Source organism: Argiope bruennichi, chromosome X1, assembly GCF_947563725.1.
Source record: "Argiope bruennichi chromosome X1, qqArgBrue1.1, whole genome shotgun sequence".
In the NCBI taxonomy this organism is placed as follows: domain Eukaryota; kingdom Metazoa; phylum Arthropoda; class Arachnida; order Araneae; family Araneidae; genus Argiope; species Argiope bruennichi.
Genome location: NC_079162.1, coordinates 91,956,483 through 91,967,109, shown reverse-complemented (window position 1 = coordinate 91,967,109; position 10,627 = coordinate 91,956,483). Strand labels below are relative to the sequence as shown.

General features: G+C 29.4%; 1 long non-coding RNA gene across 1 annotated transcript; it reads right to left on the bottom strand.

Moving 5' to 3' along the window:
• Positions 1–1,525: 1,525 nt before the first annotated feature.
• LOC129958225 (uncharacterized) lies at positions 1,526–9,563 on the bottom strand. Its single transcript, XR_008783181.1, has 3 exons — positions 9,494–9,563; positions 6,872–6,926; positions 1,526–1,557 (listed from the first exon to the last, which is right to left on the bottom strand). It is a non-coding gene; the product is annotated as an uncharacterized LOC129958225 (long non-coding RNA).
• Between the last annotated feature and the right edge of the window lie 1,064 nt (positions 9,564–10,627).

Genomic DNA, 10,627 nt, shown 5'->3' with positions numbered 1-10,627 from the left:
AATATGATACTACATAAATGATGACTTAAAACACTTTTCAATGCCTGGATATGAGTTCGCAAAGAGAAAAAAATCATGTTGGATGTTCGTGTTTTAGGGGTCGTACACAAATTAACAAAGAAAGCAATGATTGAATAAATAAATAATAATTTTACTATTTATTTGTTCAAAGATATTAAAAATTTGCAGAAATAATAACTAAAAGGAAAGATTACATAAAGGAAATATTACTTTAATGAATGAATACATAAGATTTTTTTACAAGTTCACTGACTGTGTTAATTTTAAGTTATATTCTGTAATTCATGGTATAAAAGTTTTAAGTAGGTTTCAGAAAACATAGATTTTAAAATTTGTATTTAAAACTAAAGATATGAAGTATATTTAATTTTCTTATGTTGCATTCCTCCGTCGCGTGATCTGCACTGAAGCTGTAAAGATTTGCATTTAATTTGTGATTGAAACTCCTCGAACTTTTTTTAGCATATCTTTAAGAATTTTCATGATAAAATTCTGAAATTTTATACATGACCTTATTTGAGGATGGGACACATTTTACTGAAGGGTAATTTTTTGTAAGGGATCCGTACAAAAATTTAAATTTTGTATATTTTGAAGTTTAATCAACTGAAAATTTTAATCGATTTTATACCGTTTTGAACTTTTTTTAAGCAACTTTGTAATTTACTGTATATGTCTACAATCAATATTTAAGGAATAAAAGCCGCGGTCAAGGTCTTTGAGACACCCTGTATAATATAGTTTGTGACTAAGAAAAATATAAAAATCTTTAACATTATCACGAAATCAAAACAAGAATAATATATCTATTTTAATAAATAGAAATAATAACAATACACATCATTTATATTAAATGAAGAAAGAAAAATATTAAGGAAATACATAATTTCTTGAATTTTACATCATACGATTGGCATTTACCCACTTCACATTCATATAGTAAAAATATGTACTAAAATATATTCATAAATTTCACGAGTTTATTAAAATTATTTACAAGAAATGTAAAATATTTCTTCAAAGCTGAGAAACAAAAACTTACAAAAATATTATCTGAGATTTCCTTCTTTCCCAATTATTAAAGAGAAATATCACTATATAGAATTTCAATAAAACAAATTGCTGAATACCGATTAAAGCATTTTAAAAATTTATCTTTTTACAAACATTTTTATACAATCTTGAAAATATAAGAATTTTCGTGAGATTTCGTTATGGTTTCATAGATTATATATATATATATATATATATATATATATATATGCCTTTTTATTTCCATTAAATCAAATGCAGATATTCACTATTTTCCTATCTTGGTTTCACATTTTACGTGAATATTTTAAAATCATTCATAATAATTTCATCTCCGTGTGAAACTTATAAATTAAAATGCTATATGAAAAAGAATTCAACTCCACACGCACACAATGATACGAAAATAAAATAGACAAGTTATTATCGAAAGGAAGCAAATTATTACATTATTTCCGTCCGCATCTGCTTCTTCAGAAGATTCAATAAGTATTACTTCAGGCTCTGTAAAACAAGAAACAATTGCAAGTTTATAAGAGTGCCGCAAATTAATAAACGTTATAAATGTACCTCAATAATAATTCTACGATGAATTTCTAGTAGGCTTTTAAGGGTAATACCTTCGATTATCAATCCATATAAAACTCTTGATTTACGCAACAATAAATAATAAGAGAACATTCTTGTATTATTCTTGTTCAATATGCTTCGATCATTTTAAATCCACACGAAACTTCCGATTTACACAACAATAAATAATAAAGGAGAACATTATTGTATTAATAAGAACATATTAAAAAACTTGCAAGCTAAATGAGTTAATGTATTCTTTATTACCTATCTGTTCATAGGTCGTGTTTTAAACTCTTGTTGCCCATTGAAAGAATCAACTTCTATTGCACATGGCATGTAATAACAAAAGAATTATTTTACAACTTCTTCAAAATGCGGAAATTTTTTTTCATTAAATGAATCAAACTGTTCTTTGAATTAACTTTTTGGTTTCTTCCGGAAAATTTGAAATTGGATCTTTGCGCATTCTGAACATTTCAGGGAAATTTGTGCTCTGGAAGAAAGAAGTTGAAGTAAATTAACCATTCGGTTTTCACAAAATAATGCATTAGTTTTTAAACATGAAACAGCTTCTAAAACAGCAAACTTTTTGGACATGCTTTCAAATATTTTTATAGCATCCTTGACAAATATAGAAACTCTTCTAAAAGGTCTCTTCTTATAACTTCAATATCTCCACTAGTAATCAAGTAATTTGTAGTCACTATTCCTATATTGGCGTTTTTTCTCAGTCTTATTAAACTTTTAGGATGAACAAGGTCTATCAAAATTAAGCTACTTCATCAAAGCATATTACAAATTTGTTATTGTTTAAAAATTTCTTAAGACATGGTTGCAAAAAATGGAGCTAATGCTGTATCAAATGACAGGATTAGCTCCATTTCAAACGACAATCCTATATTTTCCTGAATTTTCCGGTGACGTGGCAACTCGAAATAGATGCATGTCTTTGAGACAAAAGTGCATTAATTAAAGAGGGCTGGAAACCTTGAAATTTTTATTATATTCCTTAAAAATATTTCATAATTCAGGTTTATAACTATTATGTAATTGAAAATATAATATTTCTAAAAATAAGTTTAACACCGCCCCAACAATTTGAAATCAGTTTTTAACGAATTAGCATATTAATTAACATTTTAAAAGGCTAAAATCATCACTCAAATAGATTTCACACATCGCCCCCCCCCCTCTTATGTATGGGTATGAAACAGTAGAGGAGAAAGAAAAGGCTAGAGTTCCAAATAAATAAATAAATAAAATTGCTTTAACAGTTGAATTTAAAGATACTGTAATGAAAAAAAAAAAAAAAAAAAAAAAGAATAGAAAGAAAAGGGAACATGATTGGGCGATAGTTGTGAGGCTGCGCGTTATTAACGCAATCGATTTGATCGTAATTGATGGTAAGCATCATAATGCATGTTTTATTAAATTTATAGCAAAACTATGAGATAACAAAGTATGCCGCCATTCTGACGAATATATAGTTCAGGTTATGGACAAAACACTTGTACTTTGAAATTAATGATGACTGTCAATTTACCCCTTCTGAACTGCAAAATGTGATTAATTTCGACATAAAGCCTCATGAAAAAATTATTAAGAATAAGTTTTCTGAGCCGTATATTAATAGGCTTGTGAGAGATCTCCAACGAAGTGAATGGTTCAACCCTTCTTTGTTTACTAGACGTATACTGTATGTTTTCTCAAAATGGTACGGAAGTATACAGGATCTGATTCTTAAAAAGAAAGTTAAAAGTGGTACAGAAAGCAGCTATAATTATTCTTCAAGCTATACCTTCTGTGTTAGATCAGGTGTCTAATTATTTTTCTAATACTAAATTGTTTTTTAATATCAATACCACCCGTGTTTTCTAATATTATGCCTGATTCATTGGTTTTATTCATGGAAGAAATCAACTTGAAAAATTAAGGCGCTGAACCAATAGCCGAATTCAACTGTAATTTGTCATGCCATTACGTCTACAGTTCATTCTCAATTCTTTATAAGCGCCCTATTTCTCGGCGTATCCATTCATTTACAAAGACGTTTTGGCTTCAGGCATCTAATAGAAATTCTGTCTTTAGATATTGTTCTTATAAAGAAGCAGTTCTATAGGAGTTTTTGAATGTACTATATCATCTACTTTCAATTTCCTTTCCTATATACGCATGCTTCATTCAGCAAGTTAGAAACAATACATATCATAATGTTTCAAGAATTTTTGCTCTGAAATTAATGCGTCCTTATATAATGTACCAATATTGAAAGAGACATCAATTATTTCAAAACTAACCAAAAACGCACTAATACCGATTAAAACTTACAAAAATCAAGAAGTTCAATTACTGAAAAAGATTAGAAAAGATGTTGAACAAGTGACTGTAGTCCAACAGTTATCTTATGGTTTCCGCTTAATGTTAGAATGTTTTAACTATCAAGCTCTTTACTCCTCGTATCTTCTGTGGACTGTTCTGTGAAAGGGACGCTACCGTGAATGACAGCTTGCATCTTATGAACGCAAATGGTGAATGTGTATTCTTATGTATTCTAATTATGCTTTTACTTACTTAAAAAGTTTCTTATCATTGATTTTGCACATAATATTTCTCCAATAATAATTATCAGAAATTTCATAAGCTATATTTTCTTCCTTCTATTCAAATTTAAAAAAAATAGTAGTAAATTCGATGAGTATGCCTATTACTGGTTAAGAATAGACAGATATATAGATAAAGTCCTGTTTAAAAGCTACAAAGAAGTAATTTTTAGCATGGATATCATACTTTCGAACCGTGTTGAAGTAAATGTGATGAGCATTAGCTGAAACACCCTCTCCAAACTTCCACAACACAATAACGCTCTGGGTTTTTTCCGCCAACGTATACACATGTTTATACATACATATAAAAGTGAATATCTTTGTGAATAATCTTTATTTAGGTAACATATTTGATTGTACGCATCATCTTTCGGAAAGAAGATGATTTTTTTTGAAAACCAGGAAAACCAGTCTGAACTTTAATAAGACCTAGTTTTCATACTTCGGTACCAAAATATGTAATGTTGGTATTTATTTTATGCACATTGTTATGCTATGCAACTCTTTGTTAAGATTCAATGCGTCATTTTCGAATAATTTAAGAAATATGAAAAAAGAATAATTTCACTTCATGTTTTCCCACATAGTAGCCAAAGTTCAAGTCTCAGTAGGGGGGGAAATCGAAACTGTCGTAATAGACCCTTACTGAAATGCTTAAAATAATAGAAAATACCTTCATAGTTTTTTTTTCAGCCACTAATTTTATGGCCAACCATATTGTGAAGATATAAATTTATTAAAAATATCACTGGGATTTGGGAACATTCGCCTTTTATTACAGTATGACATATATTCTAAAGGTATTTTTGACCTGTGCTCAATTTACTAAAATCAGCCTCTGAAAAAATGCTATTTTATTGCACTCAACAGTTCATAAAACTTGACAATTTCTTAAACATCTTTCTATTTTGTAGCTAAAAGAAACAAGTTTCGAAGTTGAACTATGGAAGATCACTATAACTTTCCTGATAAGAAATTCGTTTAAATGAAATAAACAAAACGCTGCTTGTCTTGGGGGTTTTAACGCATTTTCGGACTATGAAACCGATTTATTAAAGGCTTTGATATTTGTTACGATGCCATTAAACTAAACGCTTTAATATTTTCCCCAACAATGCAATTTTCCTCCAAAAATTTTAATATTAATGATACTACGTCTTTCAAGAACCCTTTCCTGGATTTATACATTCAAAATATGTTGAATCTTGTTCTTCAATCAAACATATGTCCTCTTCTTGCATAGCTAACTTAACAGATTTACACTTAGATTTCTTTACTTTTTCTGAAGTGCAACTAATATCTTCATGGTATTTCAGCCTTTCACGAAATGCTTTCGATTTATCTTTCGTCATTTTGACATTACAACATTTAAATCCTGCAAAACAGCACTTTCTAGGTGATATCTTGCTGTATTAGATATGAAACTTTTGTCACAGGCTCAAGAAAAAGAGAGTAGATTTTCAGACACATATCTCCAATATAGAGGGGAATCGATATGACATACACCTGAGTATAATTATGTCACAAAATAAGTTTTTCTCTAGTTTAAAAGAATGTACTGCAATACAGACAATAAATAAAAGGATATTAACCTAAAGGAGAAGTTGTAGTTTCTAAATAATGCATATTGGTAACAAAATAATATATTCAAAATTTTATATTTCTGACCTGGGAAAAAATTCGCTTTCTATTCTATTATGTTATTTTCGTTATACAGTCAGGTATTTAACTTTACTTCCATAAAATATCTTTTAAAGTTTTACTTCATTTTGTTTCTCTTACTCCCAAATTAGGCTTAATTTCATAAAAATAAAAAAGAGGGAGCAATTGAAAGCATTTCAATCTTAAAATAGCTTTTATTTGTATTGTTAAAGAAAGTTCTGAGTTAGAAAGTAGACTGGAAGTAAATGAAATTATCAACAATAGATCTCCATTTCGCAAAAAATCAATAATATCACTACTAATCAAGGATATCTAAATTTCACACGCCACAGATATTCTTTTATTATCGATTAACAATCTAAACTTTACATTTTTATACTTAAAAACAAAATTTTGTTTTCTATTTATGTTTTTAAACAAAAAAAATCTTTCTATTTTTTTGGCCAAAAAAAATTCAAAATTTAACCCCATTTCAGGAGATCTAAATACTTTTCGATTTAACGAAAACTTTTTTTTGGCAAATATGTGACCGTAGTAACAATTTCTTATCGAAATCAAATTTTGAATTTAAAAAAAAAAGCTTTTGCGTTACATCATTCTGTAAATTATAGGTTATATAACATTTGCTCAAAAAATACGACTGGTTGATAGTCATACTAATATATATCAAATTAATGTCGATGAAATTAATTCCGAAAATAATCAATGGAAGATATATTTAAAACATAGATCAAATTCCTTCTAGGAATTCCCTAATTATACACAACAGAATATCTTATATGTTTATCGAAATTATTTAATATAATAGAAGTCAAGATAGTCGGCCTAAGGATATATTGGAAAATTAACAAGTTTTATGAATAGCTTTTTCTTTAGTATAATTCAGCCTTCAGAATAAAAAGTGGGCTATTTTTTATACATTTTCATCAACATATAATAATTTCCAGAAGTTATATTCTATTATTAATGTAATACAATACCAGAATCTTCATGATATTTCCGTTCTTCTTCCATTTATATTCAAATATAGAACACCTGTTTTCAAAAGAAAATTAATAATATTATTGAGAAAAAATTATAATAAATTTAAAATTTATATTTTGCAAAAGATGGAAATTTGTATCAAATTAATCATTTATCAATGTATATAAATAACAGGGAAAAAAACTATTTTCATAAGAAAAAAATGTTCTACTTTAAAACTGCCATAGCAAATAATTGATAAAAAAATTTTTTAAGTTTGCAGATTTTGTTGAATTTCTCAAACAATAAAATATTGAATTGAAATTTTTTTATCGATACATAACATTTTAATTGCACCTTCGAGAAAAAAAATCATTAGCACAAAATTCATTATATTATTATCTGGAAAGTAGGGGAGAACTGCCCTCCAAGATCTCCAAATTTAAACTCGTTGGATATGTCTGAGACGCTCTTGAGAGGACATTTGCAACTTATCTTCCTCCAAGAATCTTCCAAGAATTGAAAATTGCTTTATAGAAAGAGTAGGTCAGAGTGAAATAGGAATTCATTGATTTCCTCATTCTCATTATGGCTCTAACTTTTGAAAGCTATACAACTGCAAGAGGGTACCATTCCTATATTAATTTTACGTTCGATTTTGAAACATGGATTTGTGATAATCTTTCTTTGATCATGTGTGATCATATGCGCGTGCCATAACTTTATATAACTAAAGCTGTTTAAAATATTATAACTAATACTCCCTGTTTTATTCAGATTTTTTGATTAATTTTTCTCTTAAACAAAATAATAGCCATTTAAAATAGTTGTCTAAAATAATGCATTAAATAATATTGATTTAGATCTTCAAATTACAACTAAAATATATATTGCCATTTTCCTTGATATCAATACTCTTATTGCTCAACTTCACTAACCCAATACGGCTATCTGTAAACATTGATTATAGAATCAAGTCCTGCGACTTGTAAGAAGTTCTTTTCAATTACTCTCTTCATTTTCCTTTTCTGACAGTCTCTAAAACCATCTATAACCTTAACACATTCTCTATAATTTAAGTAATGTTTTCAAGGGCCCGTGGTGGTCTGGTGGTAAGATCACGGCTTTATTGCTGAGAAATTGGCAAAAAAGTGTGCACGAAAAAAAAAAAAAAAACTAGCGAAACGTTTTACCGCTGGTAGTGCACTGAATCCTGGAGAGATGAAATCAAAGGCAGCATCATCCTCGTTATCTGACCGCAGTTCAAAAATAGCCCTACTGTTTGCTTTTAAATGGTACGGCAAAATAACTGAACTAAAACTAAATTTATGCACTTTTAAGTTTTTCCGATTGTCTTTTATCTATTTCAGATAGTCTTATAAAATATATTTCTTCACTTAATTTTCAACAAATATTTCTCTGAAATCGGATCAACCCTAATTCATCAGCTAATTTTTGGAAGAACATAGTTTTACTGGTGATTCTGATATAAGTATCATCATTTTTATCTAACTAAATTTAATACAAACAATTTTTAAAAGCACATTTTTATTATTGTACGAAACAGCAGGTTTTTTTTTATTTTAATTATTTTCTAATTTTTAATATTGAGATCAATTATTTCCAAACAGGTTAAGGGGTGGAGCCCAGGGCACGGAATGAAAATTTAATTTGTCTAGTGATTAATTCGTAATTAAGATTCGAAAATATTAAAATAATTTATTATCACCACGGGCACAAAAGTATATAAAATTTCAAACTTCTAGTACAGTCCTCAAAAAAGAAAAAAATAATAATAAAAAAAATGAGACACATCTATAACTAGACTGTTTATCATCACATCTTTACTAAATTGGATAGACAAACAAACGGATTAACCAAAATTAACAGAAATTTTCTTATTATGCCAACCTTTTTTTTTAATTGATTGCTCGTTATGAAATAAGTTTACAAAAAAAATTTTAAGCTGCTGATGAAAGATTCGAAAGTTATAAGGTTTTGGAAAATGACGCTTCCTATGTTAAATGAATCGTGAAAACGTTGGGTGATATCTCTGAAACTATAATATATTTTTCAAATTTTTTTCGGCTTGTTAAAAAAAATAACAACATAAATTTACAAAACAAAGTAATGAAATAAGTTAATACATAAAAATAGTATTTTTTTTTATTATTAATTCTTAAATACGATCGTGGGAAAAATGTTACCAGTAACATAGTAAAATATTTTTTATAAGAGCAAAGCTGAAATACTAGAGCACTGTAAATCTGAACATCACGTACATAGCTGTAATAGATTTTAAGATATTTATAAAAAAAACCCTGCAAAAATCCTACTGGCAAACGATAACGCTTTGATATACCTATCTGTTGAAGGTTCATTTCTATTTTGCTAATAATTAACTGCTCATAAATTCCATTTTGCTAAAAATTAAATCATCGTTCACTCATGCATGTTTGGATTAGCTACACTATTTGTTCAAAAAACTTTAGAAACAGAGCAAGGTTTTTTATGACTATCTTCAACGGTAATCAGGGAAGCAAATTCTATAACTAAATCTAACTCTGTAATTAAATCTGAACAGCCTCCATAGCAAAACCCTCTATAACTAAACCTCAAAATATGTAATCAGTGCTTACCTTTGATTGATATAACTGTTTAAATGATGTGAAAATTCTATCCCACACACGAAAAAAAAATTGCCTTGGTATGGGAGGTGTGCAGAAGTTGGAGTATTGTTTGGGTTTTTGTCCAATGAAGGATTACGGCATGGCTCATGAGAACAAAATGAGAAGGTTGATTTGTGAGTAATAACCTAATGCTAATACTCACAAACCAACCTTCTCATTTCGACCACATTAATTTGAAATAAATATTAAATTAAAAGTCAATCATAAAATTCCCCTTATCTTATCGCAATCAAAGTTCTCATGAGCCATACAGTAATCCTTCATTGGACAAAAACCTAGACAATACTCCAACCCATGCACACTTCCCATACCAAGGCGAAATGCATCTTCGCTCTTCCTCTGGAAAATCCACCCGGAGTGGACCTGCCTCCTACCAAAGACCCGAGATTACATACACTCCAACATCGAACCAATTTTCCACCCAAGCCCCAGACTTACCCAATCCAGCGAATCTACCAACTCAGAACTCACAATCACTGATCATGGGTAACAGCGCGAATTCGTCTACGTCTGCGGAGATCTTGGCGTAATCTGGAAATCGCCAAGTAAAACCGAAAAGTATTTTCCCCTTCCCTGGCTAATTTCGTGTATGGAAGAAAATCGGGCGCAATAGCATTGGTTCGTACCGCCGCGCATGCTGCTAAGAGAGTGTGACGTCATTAGATGCGAACTTCGAAATAGTTTCAGTTCGTATTGCTAGGACTGAACTTAGTAATGTGAGAAGGACGCATTTGTTTTTGTGCTTTGTTGAGTGATCTCTCTCTATATGTATGGTGGCATCAGATATAGTTTAAGCAACTATTATGGTATTCATGAATTTCGATTATTGTTAACCCGGCAAAAGCTAAGAACTACGATTCTAGAGCATACGCCGGAGAACACACCTTCATTCCTTCCTCTCTCTATATTTTTACCCTTTATTTCCCGACAAAATGGATTTGTCGAGCATATTCGTCCGAATATAAAAGCCAACAATTTACCTCCGAAAATGAAATTGTCGGAAATTATGAAATAGTTTCCATTAGGTGCAACTTAAAATCCGTGGATGATATCAACGAATGTATGAAAGAATTGAAACTCAAC